Source organism: Delphinus delphis, chromosome 5 (assembly GCF_949987515.2).
Source record: "Delphinus delphis chromosome 5, mDelDel1.2, whole genome shotgun sequence".
NCBI lineage: Eukaryota > Metazoa > Chordata > Mammalia > Artiodactyla > Delphinidae > Delphinus > Delphinus delphis.
Genome location: NC_082687.1, coordinates 7533304 through 7549108, shown reverse-complemented (window position 1 = coordinate 7549108; position 15805 = coordinate 7533304). Strand labels below are relative to the sequence as shown.

The 15805-nt window shown below is 41.1% G+C and overlaps 1 long non-coding RNA gene across 1 annotated transcript in view; it reads left to right on the top strand.

Moving 5' to 3' along the window:
- The window catches only part of LOC132425725 (uncharacterized), a 211695-nt gene extending 196255 nt beyond the window's left edge, over positions 1 to 15440 (top strand). Inside the window, exon 5 of the long non-coding RNA XR_011246458.1 lies at positions 14687 to 15440. This is a non-coding gene — a long non-coding RNA (uncharacterized lncRNA). The remainder of the gene's footprint in view (positions 1 to 14686) is intronic.
- Positions 15441 to 15805: the final 365 nt, after the last annotated feature.

The following is a 15805-nucleotide window of genomic DNA, read 5'->3' as shown; positions in this document are numbered from 1 at the left end:
TAAAATATTGTTACTATTCATCGAAGTATAATAATTCCTAGGAGCTTTTTCTTACTAATGCTAGTAGCGTATGTTTGCTTAAAAGTATGAAGTTCATGTCGTTCAACATCCAGCTTACCTTTCTGGATGCATCTCCCATTGTTTATGCCATGCTCTAGCTTGCTACACTGAACTCCACAGCACTGTCAAACATGTAATGAATTTTTTTTTTTTTTTTTTTTTTTTGCGGTACGCGGGCCTCTCACTGCTGTGGCCTCTCCCGTTGCAGAGCACAGGCTCCGGATGCGCAGGCTCAGCGGCCATGGATCACGGGCCCAGCCGCTCCGCGGCATGTGGGATCTTCCCGGACCGGGGCACGAACCCGTGTCCCCTGCATCGGCAGGCGGACTCTCAACCACTGCGCCACCAGGGAAGCCCATGAATTTTTTTTAAAAAGTCTATTGAATTTGTTACAATATTGCTTCTCTGTTATGTTTTGGTTTTCTGGCCGCGAGGCATGTGGGATCTTAGCTCCCCGAACCGCACCCCGTTCATTGGAAGGCAAAGTCTTAACCATTGGACCGCCAGGGAAGTCCCTGTAATGAAGTTTTAAATTCTAAATTCTCTACACATTTGCTCACACTGTCATCTTGGCCTGGAATGTCTTCATCACTCATCTCTCAACGCTTCCTCCAAATCTACATTTCCTTCTCAAACTACTATTGGTCCTGACCACGTAGTATTAGACTTTAATCTGTCTCTTCCACTAAATTGTGAATTCCAATAGGACAAGAACTAAATCATGCTTCCTTGGGTAACACATAGGATTTTAAGGAATTTTCTACTGTAATTAAATTTAGAATACTCGATAATACAGTTCCTTCCCTAATTAAAACACATCCTCCTGTGGTCTGAGTTAATGAGATTCGATAGAAGGCGTCAAACGTGTCTAGCCCTCATAATCTCCCTTCATCTAAAGTTTGGGGCCATTTGGAGATCTTACTGTTAAGAGTTTGTCGGATCCTGGCTGTAAAACATTGAGCAGGCTCCTTGAGACACAATGGGGTCGATTAGTGATGCAGAAGCTCTGGCCCAGCAATAACACTTTTTGTCCTTGAGGCAGAACTTAAAGTTTGATAACAATGTAAATAACAACGGCCACAACAGAGTAGCTGTCCCGAGTACTTTTCTAAGGGCTTTACCTCTGTTTATTCACATAATCCTCCCAACTACCCCACGAGGTAGTCACTATCATTATCCTTCCCACTTAAAGGAGGGGAAACTGAGGCACAGAGAGGTTAAGTAACTCGTCCAGTGTTACCCAACTTATAAGTGGTAGAAGCAGAATTCAACCTCTAGATTCATTTTGATGGACAAAACAGAATCAGTAAATGCCATAGGTGTGGAATTTCTGGAACTAGACTACCTGTGTTCATAGCCCAATTGTGATCTTGGGTAAGAAATTATCTTCTGTGGTCTCATCTATAAAAATACCTTGTAGCCGTTTTAATTAGAGTGAGTTTTTTTGCTGTGCCAATCTGACTGTCTCAGGTTCTACCTGTTAGAATGAGTTCCTTTGTCCAATCTTTCAGGGTCATTTCTGAGAACAGAGAAGGATTTTTGCTGGGAAGGCCATACCACCTTAACAGTCCATGAGGTTTTTTGCAATACAATTCCATTAAAATTGCATTTTTAAAATTTTCTTGAAGTAGAGTTGATTTACAATGTTGTGTTCATTTCTGCTGTACAGCAAAGTGACTCAGTTATACATATATATTTTTTCATATTCTTTTCCGTTATAGTGTATCGTAGGATATTGAATATAGTGCCCTGTGCTATACAGTAGGACCTTGTTGTTTATCCAGCTAGTCAGCTGATTGTTTATCTTGTTCTCAAAACTCATATCAGTGACAGAAAGGTTTTCCATCACACTCTGAATCTCAAGTTGAAGCAGGGCCCCCATCCTCATGGCTTCTTCACAACGTAAGTGAACGCTCTGTCCTTCCTGCTAGCGTTGAGCTTTACAGAATCAGCCTCAGGTTCTGTGACAGGCCAGGCAGTGGTGACAAAGTGGGGCTGATCTGTCCCGGAATGCTCTGGCCTCTCCTGGGCTGTATTCCTGCCCATTTGCTGGTCAGTGAGAAGGATCAAGTCTTTGGACTAGCAGTGGATTTGCAGCAGAGGGTTTTTTTTGAAAGAAGATCAGTGCTTCCTGACTCTTCTAGCTTCCTCCAAATATCTCCATTTCAAACACCCCAAATCCCTCATTTTCTTCAACAAGGCACTTATTTTTTTGCAGGTCGCAGGGAATTTGTCACTTGCCACCCAGTAAGGCTTTGCTCATCTCGAGCTTCGTGGCCTTCCTTAGCTAGGCCTCAGATGGAAAATGCCTTTTCTTCACAAGGCTATGCACTGAACTGATGTCCCTTATCTGCTTTCCAACAGGCCCACCTGAAGGGAGCTCCTGTCTCTCTGCAGTCCTTGCTGGAGGCCACCCTGCCTACAGCTTCTAACACAGGCACCCCGCCAAGTTGCCAGCAAGCCTCAATGCTCCAGGGTTAGTGGCGTGAAGTCCGAGTCCCCAGAGGCAGCAGGGTGGTTAGGCTGCTGGCCTTGCTGCTGCATGAGACCTGCAGTTTCCCATCGTCCTACATGAGGGCCAGCGAATCCTCAGTTCTTCTCACCTGAACTCATCAAGCTCCACATGTTGGGGTCTGTCTTTTGCAGCCCCTATTTCTTTTATATCAAGTTCTAATTAGTATTTTTTGGTTGCAAGTAATTCAACCAAATCTAGCTAGCTTAAGAAAACGAGATATTTATTAGAAGGGTATTAGGATAATGGATAAAACTCAGAGACAGAAATGCAACTGGGTTTCAGGAACAAACCCAAATCAGGAACTCAAAATTGTTAAAATTCTCTCCATCTCTCTTTTCTATCCAGCTCTGTAGGCCAGCTTCATCGGTCTTTCTCTCTGTTTCCTAGCTCTGTTTCCCAATCTACATTTCAAAGAAGAAAAAAAAGTAGCCAGTGACAGCTTTGAATTTTATAAGTTATAGGTGTAATCACCTCTCTTACTCTTGCAGCTAAGATACCTTTTAAAAGGAAAGAGCAGTGGATAAATTCTACATAATTTTTCCTTGATTCTTTAAATTACATTTTAAAGAAGTATTTAATTTTAAACAGTCTCAAATGTGCAGAAAAGTTACAAGAATGGTGCCGGAAAGACTGTTTTATCCAGAACCATTTGAGAGTAGGTTGCCAAAATACCTCATCACCCCCAGACACTTTAGTGTATAATTCCTACTAACAGGGATACTCTCCTATGTAACAACAATATACCATTAATATTAGGAAATTAGCATCAACATATCACTACATCTAACCCCCAGACTCCATTCAAGCTTTCCAGTCATCCCAATAATTGTCCTTTATGGAAAAATTATGTAGTCCAGAATCACATGTTACAATTAGACATCTTCAGTGTGGACCAGTTCTTCAGTCTTTCCTTGATTTTCATGCCTTTGACGCTTTTAAAGTTTACAGAGCAGGTTACATATTGTAGAATGTCCTTCAAGCAGAGTTCATCTGATGTTCCTTCAGGATTAGAGTCAGGTCATGCTTCTTTGGCAGCACTGTCCTTGAAGTGATGCTGTGCTCTCATGGCATCTATCAGGTGGCATGTGGTTTAATTTTTCTCATGACTGGTCATATTAACTTTGACCACTAGACTCACGTGGGTTGCCAGATTTCTTCACTGTAAAGTTACTCTTTTCCCCTTGGAAATTAACAAGTATTTTGTAAGATGGTATGTTGAAGCCATGTCCATACAACACCCCTCAACAAAATTTCATTTTATTCATTCATTCATTTATATCAATATATTCATTTTCTTTCTCAGCTTCTTTGGGTAAATAAATTATTAGCATTCTGTGGCAACAGTGTCAGCTCATAACCTAGGACTCCTCTGATGCCTATACAAGCCAAAGACAATGCAACTCTCTCCTCGGAGCTCTTTTGGTCTGCAGGAGCATGCCCTTGCTCAGGGACAGCAGGAACAACTGGGAAGTTAATATCCCCAAGGGCAGTTGTCTTTCAATGAAGGGCGAAAGCTCGCAGATCAATCCCACAGCTTTCTTGCTCCTCAGGTTGGACAACTCAAAGTGTTCTACACTGTTTCCCAGAGTTCCTCAGAGGGACTGAGCCTGGTTACCTGCACCAGTACGTTGCTCAGTAGCACACCCTTTATTATTGGCTTCCTTCCCTTCTTGTCTAAATTTCCCACCCTCCCAAGAAACTCTGCTTCCTGCTATCACTTCCCAGTAAGCTACTTGCATTCTAATCCTTTTCTCAAGATCTGCTTCCAGGGCGCTCATCCTAAGACACGTGTCATTCCCACACGACAGAACCTTTAAAGAGATTTTTCTGTGTTTGCCACAAATTCGTGATCTGACAATTTGGTTATTAGTCATTCTTTCAAGACTTTGTTTTTCTCTATCTAAATAAAGGAGTACCTCCCCATGATACCAATCTCCCCACCAAAGTGTGGAGTCAAAAGAGATGGACAGGATAAATCAGTTATATTAAAATGTTCCCTGACTCCTTGCAGCCATAGAAAATCAGGCCAACCTGTATCAGCAAAGCACCATTAAACAAGGTACGTCCATGTCATCTGATCAATCAGTGCCTTTAAGTCAGAGTGTTATGCAATTGTTTTCCTGTTCTCTTGTGTTTCCATGGTACCTTAAAGTCAGTCCCTGAATCTGAGCAGAGCATCTGTTTCCCATCCTCCCTAGAGTACTTCTACCGGGAATTACCATTTTTACTTCATAAAAGTAAATGCATACAGTGCATGGCATTTTTTGAAGAGAGGGCTGAAAATAATAATATCGTACTTGCTATTCTTAACCCCTCCTCCCCAAAAACCACTCAGTACAAACAACAGCTAGACCAACTCCGTCTGGGAAGAGCAGATTTAGAAAGAAGGGAGACACTATATACAGTACCACACACGAGAAAGAAAATATAACGTCTCAGCCTGATACATTGTGGGATGCTGACTCACTTCTCAAAAAACTAAATAGTCTTTTATGCAATGAGTTCAGCTCAAACAAATCTCTCCTGACCCTGCATTGCTACAGGACTAGATGTCGCCAATTTTAATATCTGTATTGGACACTCTGTGTAATTATTTTTCCAAAAGAATGGACCAAACAAGTTCTCAAGTAGAGAAAACTCTCTGTACACACAGTACTCTCCTGTGCAAGCAACAGGGATAGTTGGACAAATGAAAAGAAGCAAGGAATATTGATGACATATTAAGAATAAACACGTAGTTCCTCCCTAAAAAATAAGATATTTGCAAATAGCACAACCTGCTCAATCTTGCTGGCCATCCATCTCCCCTGAGGGAACTTTGAGTTTTCCGGAAGAAAAGTTCCATAGTTATAAATAAATGTTCCAAACATCTCTATAATTACTTGTTACTTTTAAAGTATTATCCGGGTGGAAATTCATTTTACCTAAAGCGTATTTTACAACTGACTAGTATTAAGGAGTTTACTCCAAGAAAGGCACGTTTTTACTTTAGGTAGAAAAAGTTATATGAACACACCTCCCTTTCTACAGTGTGGGATCATTTTTCCTTAAGTTCTACCTCTCATCAGAGCGATCAGAGGCTGACAGGATTGATGGATCAGGAAATGACCTCTACACCATTCACTTCTCAAACTAAGTGCTTTTCACAAAAAACTCGTTTGAGGAAACTAATACCCAAATCTTTTCTGTCTTTCAACTCCTCGCGTTTGGCCTTGGGAAGATGTACGCAGTTCCAATGAGGGAATCCTGAGAGAAGAGAGAAGAAGCTCTTTTTATTTGTTTGTTTTACCGTCTTTGAATAGCCTGCATGCTCCTACAGTTATTTGCACAGGAGTTCAAAGCGTGAATCATTGGTTTTCCTGGACTCTCTGGTCCTGTACAAACTGCCGGTTCTGATGATTTGGTTTTGTGAAAACATCCTCTCCCACTGATACCTTCTTTCATAACATTAGAAGTGAGCGTGTGAAATGAATGAATCATACTTCTTAAAGAAAAGAAAAATGGCTTTTAAAGATAACACTTAAGATAACATAATCAGAACGGCTATCATCAAAGAGAACACGAATAGCAAATGTTGGTGAGGGTGTGGAGAAAAGGGAACCCTCGTACACTGTTGGTGGGAATGTATATTGGTGCAGCCACTGTGGAAAAAGTATGGAAGTTTCTCAAAAAACTAAAAATAGAAGTACCATATTACCCAGCAATTCCTCTCCTGGGTAGATATCTGAAAGACACAAAAACACTAATTTGAAAAGATACGTGCACCCCAATGTTCAAAGCAATGTTATTTACAACTGCCAAGATATGGAAACAACCTAAGTGTCCATCAACAGATGAAGGGATAAAGAAGATGTGGCACATATATACAATGGAATATTACTCAGCCATAAAAAGAAGCGAAACTGAGTTATTTGTAGTGAGGTGGATGGACCTAGAGTCTGTCATACAGAGTGAAGTAAGTCAGAAAGAGAAAAACAAATACCGTATGCTAACACATATATATAGAATCTAAAAAGCAACAAAAAAAATGGTCATGAAGAACCTTGGGGCAAGAAGGGAATAAAGCCACAGACCTACTAGAGAATGGACTTGAGGATATGGGGAGGGGGAAGGGTGAGCTGGGACAAAGTGAGAGAGAGACATGGACATATATACACTACCAAATGAAAAATAGATAGCTGGTGGGAAGCAGCCACGTAGCACAGGGAGATCAGCTTGGTGCTTTGTGACCACCTAGATGGGTGGGATAGGGAGGGTGGGAGGGAGGGAAACGCAAGAGGGAAGAGATATGGGAATATATGTATAACTGATTCACTTTGTTATAAAGCAGAAACTAACACACCATTGTAAAGCAATTATATTTCAATAAAGGTGTTAAAAAACAACAACAACAGATGAATGGATAATGAAGATGTGGTATGCAAATACAATGGAATATTACTCAGCCATAAAAAAGAATGAACTTGTACCATTTGCCTCAACATGGATGAACTTGGAGGGCATTACCCTAAGTGAAATAAGTCAGGTAAAGACAAATATTATATAATATCACTTATATGTGGAATCTAAAACATACAACAAACTAGTGAATATAACAACAAAGAAGCAGACTCACAGATATAGAGAACAAACTAGTGGTTACCAGTGGGGAGTGGGAGGTACAAACTATCGGGTGTAAGATGGGCTCACGGATGTACTATACAACACGGGAAATAGAGCCAATATTTTGTAATAACTGTAAATGGAAAGTAAACTTTCAAAATTGTATAAAAAAATAATAATTCCTACAAAATAAAACATTTCCCAGTTTCTTGATGAGATTCAAGGAAAATATTTCTGTGAACAAAATTTAAAAATTCATAATAGAAATAATAAATAAATATTAAAGTTACATTTTATATGTAGTTCGTCTAGAGCTTCTCTTCTTATAACAAATATTTTTGAAGATGAAATTAACACCTGAAGTATTATCTTTTGAGCAGTACTGATGCAGAGGCAAAGGGCTATTTTCCTTAACTATCATGCTATCTAATTAAACTCTATACTTTGCAATTAAAAAATTCTTATTCCAATGGAAGTTGATAAATAGCAAAATATATAAGTATCATATATAATTTGCTTCTTATCAGTCATTCGGCTATATATTAAATACTCTTTTGCGTCCAGGTTTGTTCTGAGTTCTGAGGAAATGTGAAAGAAGTATAAAAACACGATTTAAACTTCAACAGATTTCTTGTGTAATTGGGGGGAGGGATGCAAGACACAATTCTTATTATATCATTTCAAAAACCTCCTATGATCCCTCTCTTACCTATCCAATGACATCATTACACACTCCCACCGTAATTAGGGGCATCCACCATGTGCCTGATTCCCACAATTCTCTTTGATATACTCTAAAGTCTGGGCAAACCATGGCTACCCGTTACTTTGTGACAGTCCCTCACCGAGCTCCGAGCTCCGTGCCTGTGTTCAGACAGCGCCTGCCAGTTAGAAACCCCCTTCTCTCAACACCTCCTGTCTTCTTCCTCAGTTCAATGAAATCATTGTCTTTTCCTTACTCCCTTCTAGGTAGTAGTAATTCTTCCCTTGTCTGAATTCTTTTAGCTCTATTTCTCACTGTATTTTTCTTATTCAACATAGTATCATAGATACTTGTGTGTATTTCTTATTTGCCCCACTAAAATTACCCTAAAGCATTTCAAATAGCTTGTTTTCTACATATCTCCATACCCATTGTCTAACCCAGTGTCTGGTTTATAACATGTACTCAAATCCAGTAGTTGAATAGATGAATGAATGAATAAATGAGTACTTGAAATAATTAGGGAATAATTAAGAATAATAATTGTGTAGCAATGGATGCAGAGTACTAGGAGGGTAAAAGATATTGGAAGGAGGGAGTAAAATAGCTTGAATGTGGGCTGGACTAGTCTTAAGAGTAAATGGAGGATTTAAACCTGATTTGGGCCTTTAAGGATGATCATGTCAAACAATGGAACCAGGGTGGCTGAGAACAATCAGAAGTAGAAGTCTGGGGCTTCCCTGGTGGCGCAGTGGTTGAGAGTCCGCCTGCCGATGCAGGGGACACGGCTTCGTGCCCCGGTCCGAGAAGATCCCACGTGTCGCGGAGCGGCTGGGCCCGTGAGCCATGGCCGCTGAGCCTGCGCGTCCGGAGCCTGTGCTCCGCAACGGGAGAGGCCACAACAGTGAGAGGCCCGCGTACCGCATAAAAAAAAAAAAAAGAAGTAGAAGTCTGGCTGACTGATTAGAAGAGAAGAAAGAAATCAAAAGGCAGGTTGTGAGAGGAAAGTTGCAGGAATTACCTCATGTAAGGCTGAGCAGGAAATATACAAGCTACAAGCAAGATAAAACCCGATTAGTTGGAATCCCAGAAATTAAACTCTGTTTCTAGGACACAGGCTCTTTGCTGAGAAGAAATACACTCAAGACAAAAGAATGGGTTTTGAGTTGAGAAGGGCTGGGTTTGCTTTCAGTTTCACTATCTGTTGTTTTTGTTGGGCATTGGATTCTCCAACCCTCCGCTTTCTCATCCATAAAATGGGAGTTATAATTCCCACCCGATTGGGCTGTGTGCGGGTTAAGTAAGAAGCTATGTGGAAAGTGCTGGGCACGTATAAGGAGCTTGGTAAATGGCAAATCTGGTTAATTTGCCCTGGGCTCCAATTTGAATATTTGCTAGGTATGATTGTCCCTAAGTCCATTTGTGGCCAGAGGGTCTCTGAGACTTGAAGCCTGTTCCTAATTGTTCTACAAGAAGGCTTTCTGGAATTGATGTGGAGACCCTAAAAGAGGTAACGACGATTACGATGACAAAAGAACTCAGAGCGGCTAATATTTATTGGGTGCCAACATGGACTAGCAACCATGCTAAGTGCCTCATAAGATTTATTGCATTTAATCCCAACAGAAACATATATGGTAAATAAAGCAACGGAGACTGGTTTCTGGGTTTTTGCACAGGGATTCTCTTGGAAGAAAATGTGTCTGGATCTCAGGAATCCCAGTCAATGGGAACATAGCAGAAGCCGGAAGAGGGAGTCCAGGGGCAGTGAGAAGGCACGCAGATTCGGAAGCTTACCCTGACAGTGGAATCCAGGCTACAGTAGTTACAAGGGGTGGGGTAATCTCAGATTCAATCCATGCAGGCCTCTATCTCAGGGACTCCAATCCTGCAAGCAGCCAGGGTACAGGGAAATCTAAGCAGCAGGCGCTACTCAAAGCCAGACAGGTGGTGGCGCTGTGATTCTCAGCGGGACCCTTATGGTAGCAGGAAGCAGGGTACAGCCGTCCTGGGGAAGGAATTCTTATGAATTAGGGCAAGAATGGCCAAGTTTTTTTCTTTTGTATAATTTCTGAGCAAGCAGATGGTTGTTTAAAGCCTTGTGCTTGAGACCAAATTTAGGCTAAGCCATAAAGAGTATCATGATCAATTAGTGATGTCTGCCATGAGGCACTAGGGGAAGAAGTGGCAGCAGACCAGTTCTGACTCTTGGGTTTAATGGAAGAATCAGGACAGACTTGAAGATAAAGGAAGAAGAGATATATAAAAAGGGACCATTATAAAGGGACCTTGCATAATTCTTAGGGGATACAGGGAAGGAGAGACTTGGGGCCCATCAATCCTGCTCAGAACTGAATAGAGGGAGTATGCCTAGGGTAATCATATATATATCTCCTTTCCCCAGTCTGTTGCCTTCTTAAGAATTGACTGTAGTGTTTTAACGCCCCAGCTGCCCATGTTTCCCCAAAGTAAAGGCTTGGAGTTAGGTGCCCCATGTTTCCAATTTGTTATTTATAAAGATCCATGAGCTTCTCAGAAAAAAAATTCAATATGCATTCTCAGGAGATAATGATATTGAAAAAAACAAATATATATATATATATATTTTTCTTCTATATATAAATATATAGAGAGAGATAGACAACAGGAAGTTAAACACATTAAGTATTTATTATTTTTTATAACAGAATTTGGTAGTGCTATTGTTTGAAATACTTCAAAATAGTAATTTTATTTTGCTAAGAGACCTCTTTGAGAACTATATTTAAATTTCCATATAATTGTATTTACTTATTTAAGTAAGAAAATACAAATGCCAGCAAAAAGAAGAAAACATCTCAGAAGTCTTTCAATATATATTACAGCAAATTATTCTTTTTTTAAGTGAGGAACAGGGAGGTGGCTATTTGAACATTTTTTATCCTTGAAACCACATTCCTGTGGCATTACTCAAATTAAATCCTGCAGTCATTGGAAGTGGAAAGAGAAAATAACTATATTAAAACCAAACAGAAAATAAATCTGGATCTTCTTATTATATTTTGCTAGGTCTGTAACTTCCCAACCTGTTCTGTTTGTGAAAATAGACAAATATAACCCCCCACAAGAAGCAGCAGCTGTCAGTCTCACAAGTCCTATTTCTTAAAGCAGCCTTTGCTTTGAGGGACCAAGAGTAAGGTGACTATATGTAGACATGCCTATTTGAAAACCCTGTTCTATTGTGGTAACCTCCCAATTTATGTCTTACTCTAGGAGAGAAAAAGAAAGCCACATATGAAACAGGTTTTTAAAACATGTTTTTTTCAGAAAAGAAAAAGTCATGTCGGGGAAAAAAAAAGCAGTATAGTTAGAATGATTGCATAGCTTTTCTAATTGTGTCGTTTGAATTAACAACTTTTGAACAATGTTTAAAAATAATTTTCGAACTGCTGTATTATTTAACATAACAGAATTCTATCAGCGTGTATAGGGCAACAAGCACAAGGTATTATCTACAAAGTGAACTTACAAATAGACAAGGTAACAAATAAAGATGTAAAAACAAAGCAATATTTCTTATCTTCATGTTTTGTGCATGCAAACACATGTTTACGAAGGGTTCATTTTTCCCCCCTTTCATTCATTTACTCATTCATTTAAAAAGTATTTTTAGTGGGTTGAATTGGGTCCCCTCCCCCAAAAGATAGGTCCACCCAGAACATGTGGATGTAGCCTTATTTGGAAAAAAGATCTTTGCAGATGTGATTAAGCTAAGGATCTTGAGAAGTGATCATCCTGCATTACGCGGGTGGACCCTAAATCTAGTGACAAGGTCCTTATAAAAGACAGAAGAGGGGCTTCTCTGGTGACACAGTGGTTGAGAGTCTGCCTGCCGATGCAGGGGACGCGGGTTCGTGCCCCGGTCCGGAGGATCCCACATGCCGCGGAGCAGCTGGGCCCGTGAGCCATGGCCGCTGAGCCTGCGCGTCCGGAGCCTGTGCTCCGCAACAGGAGGGGCCACAGCGGTGAGAGGCCCGCGTACCACAAAAAAAAAAAAAGAAAAAAAAAAAAAGACAGAAGAGAAGACACAGAGAGGGAGGAGAGGAGAAGGCCATGTGAAGATGGAGGCAGAGGTTAAAGTGATGCAAACGTAAGATAAGGAACTCCAGGGGCCACCAGAAGCTCGAAGAGACAAGCGAGGATTCTCCCCTAGAGGCTTCACAGGGTGTGCCTTGATTTCAGACTTCTGGCTTCAGAACTGTTAGAGAACAAATTTCTGTTGTGCCTGGCCTGTGGTAATTTGTTGGCAGCCCTAGGAATCTAACAGAGCATCTCTGAGCACATTTCTTGTGCCATGTATATTGTTAGGCAAGTATACATCGGTGAATAAGATATCATCTTGCCCTGGAGGGAATCACAATCTGGTACATAAAACAGACACTTAACAAGGTGTGTTCTTGGTGAATTTTAGACCCAAGGATGGTGGAGGGTCTCCGTTACTGAGTGCCTTCCATTGTCCGTGAGTGCACTGTAGAGGCTCAGGTACCCAAGAAGTACCCCAAAATGTCTGCGATACTAAGGGAAGCTTTCTAGAGGAAACAGCGTTTTAGCTAGTCTTGAAGAATGGGCAGGAGTTTTCATGACGAAACGTTGGCCAGCAGGCTGTATAGGAGATAGCAAACTGAAGGAATGGAAAGTATGAAAGGCTCAAAAATGTGTCAAGGCAAAATAGAGAAGTTTTAACCTTGGCATGAGACAAGTCTTATAAATGTATTTGTTGAATCTGAATTGTAAGAGGCATGTCTCGCTGCTGCGTTATAGTATTGAGTGAAGGGGGATTAGAATGTTTGCTAGCATGTCGGGGGTGGGGGGAGATGCAACGGGGAGACAATGGAGAATTATAATCACTGAAAGGACAGGATCTGAGTTGATTTTAGGAAAATAACTCTAGTGGAATTTTTATTTCAGTTATTAATTCGTGTTCTCACCCGTTAAGTTTTCCTTTTCTCATTCCCTATTCAGGTAGACAAAAGCTTTACCTCTTCCTTGCCTTGAGGAAGGTTTGAGGGTGGCTTCTTGGATTTTGTTTTCAAAATCTTAAATCCACTGAGAGGATAAGGTTTGAGGAAGGTGCCTCTTAGGACATGAGAGAGAGAAGAGTGATTTTTTCCTAGGTTAAAAAGAAGTTTCTCTCCCAGATTGGAGACGAGACCGGGGCTGAGGGTTTGAGAGCAGGACAGAATAAATGGCATGCGTTGCACCGGGGATGCTGGATCCTGGGTTTGGGGCTCCAGCTTCACTGGATACTGTGTGCCAGGGGAAGCAAGGAGCTGCACAGCAGAGCATCAGACTGAACCATCCTTACAGGCTAGGGCATCAGCTTCTGCAGAAACCAGTATTGTCTCAGGGCTGACAACGGGAGGGATCCCCCCAAGGTTTGGCATTATATGAGATCCCCAAACCCTTGGTGCAAACCCAGTCAGGGAAGTAAGTGTACGCTAAAAAGGAGTGAGGTTGAATTTTCCACAAGCCCAACCAAATGGAGGCTTGGTAGCTAATTTAAATAAAGAGCAAAGTGTGATATTTTACTGAGTCTATAGACTAAGATTTATATCCATTAATCAGCAAGAGTGTTATGGTGGAGATCGCTAACTGTATCTAATATCTCTTCTCCTCCTTTCTCTTATAGTAATAGAACTCCTGAGCGTAGCTAGGTCCAGGGGCACCCAGAAGAAACTGCATTTCCCAGCCCCCATTGAACCCCAGGGTGGACACCTGACGAGGCTTTGGGGTTTGAGTGAAGTGTGCTGCTTAAGGAGCTCGCTTTTAAAAGGGCAGGGGTGTACTCTTCCCTTGCACAAGTTAGAGTCAGGGCAGGTGATGCAGATGAGGATAACCCAAAGGGTGATAGATCCACAAGGAGGACTCTGGACCTCTGGCAACTTTGCATAATGGAGTTCCCATTCAAACCGGAAATTTACAGAAAACAAAAATAAATTTCTGTCTTGTAGACCACTGTTTTTCACAACCTGATCAAATAAGGTGAACCTACATTCTCACTAACATCAGTCTGGAAGAGGAACTGGAATGGGGGGAGATTGATGGTGAGGAAAATGGTTAGTTGGTTATTAGGCAGTGAGAGTAGTTAACTAATGGTGGTATGAGAGGGAGAAGAGGGCTGGATTGAAGACAAGGTCCACAGGACGTGGTAATCGATTATAGGTAGAGGGCAAAACAGAGGGAGAAAAAAACTGTGACTGTAGGTGCAAAATGAGGAGTTGAGGTTAATGGTAATACGATCTATTGAGATAGAAAATAATTGAGGTGCAAGCCTTAGGAAGAAGAGGCATAATATAGTAAGACAAAACAAGAAGCCATTGGGCCCAGCAATGAAGAAAGCCTATTTTCTGTTCATTTCCTTGTTTTTACTAGTGGAAAAGCTTACTGGAAGCCAGAGCACATAGTAATAATAATAGGGCCCGTCACTGGCAACGTGTTCAATATTCAGTGAGTGTCTTAACACAATTTCCTCAGTTTTCAGAGAGCCTCTGTCAAAGACTGCTGTCACCTTCACTGTTTTGCTCAATAACTGAGTTTCCACAATACTCTCAGTGTAAGGTAAAAGTGAACCTTCTACTTGTTGTTACTTTTTACTAATTTAGAAAAGCATGATAATATAATGATAGATATATGTTATTACACATTTGTCAAAACTCGTAGAATGTACAACACAAAGAATGAACCCAAATGCAAACTATGGACTTTGCATGACAATGATGTATCAATGTTGGTTCATCGATTGTAACAAATGTACCACTGTGATGCAGGATGTTGGTGGTGGACGATGCTGCTTGTGTTGGGGAACTGTTGGCAGAAGCCACCCTCCTTGGCCAGGCCCAACTGCCTGAGTTGTCTCACGACAGGAGGTCCCAATGAGGAAAACTGTGCTGTCTCAGAAAACTAACCAGGAGAATTCGGGAGGGGCCAAAGGAAGGAGGAGATGACCAACCTCCCAGAAGCCCTCATGCTGGAATACATTTTGGCTAAGAGATGCGCGCTACCAGGAAGGACCCTGAGTCACCAAATATGGGCCAAGCAAGATGATTGGCCAGAGACAACCCGGAAACTACTCCATTACCATAAAACCTGAGGCTGCGAGCCACGTGGCAGAGCAGTTCTTCTGGGCTCCCTTACGCTGCTGCTCTCCGCCAGGCTTCCCTTCCCAATAAAGTCTCCTGCTTTGTCAGCGTGTCTCCTAGGACAATTTATTTCCAAGTGTTAGACAAGAGCCCACTCTCGGGCCCTGGAAGGGGTCCCCCTTCCTGCAACACTTGTGTGGCAGGAGGAGGGAGGTGGGAACTCTATTTTATGCTCAATTTTTCTGTGAACATAAAACTGCTCTAAATATATTAATTTTAAAAATACGTATGTGTGCTTTTTTTTTGACAAATAATAAACTGCACTGATCTTCCTTCCCTCTTATTCCAGTTCAAAGAAATCAATCTATTTTTCTTTAGAAAAAAAATGTCAAATGCAAGAGTTTCGGTTTCCCCATTCTCGAGTATTTAGAGTTATAATAAAGATGTTTTTGTAATTAGTATATATATCCGTTAGGCATTTCAAAGCTAGTGAGCCCACAGAGATTGCTGTATTTTCCTTTGTGGAGAGCAAATAAACAACTTTCTTTGAAAGAACAGCTTTTGTTATATAAGTTTGTTTAGGACTAGAATAATCAAGGTAGCATGGTTTTTAAGAGTTTGACCCCAGAGTTACTAACCTAGTCAATTCCTGGCTCTAACATTCATCAGATACAGGTTCTCAGGCAATTCTTTGTTACATTCTAAATTTTATTTTCTTCATCTCTAAAATGACGTTAATAGGAATACCCACAGTTCATTGATTCATTGGCAAGTTTGAGAAAACATATGTAAAGCATTTAGTATAAG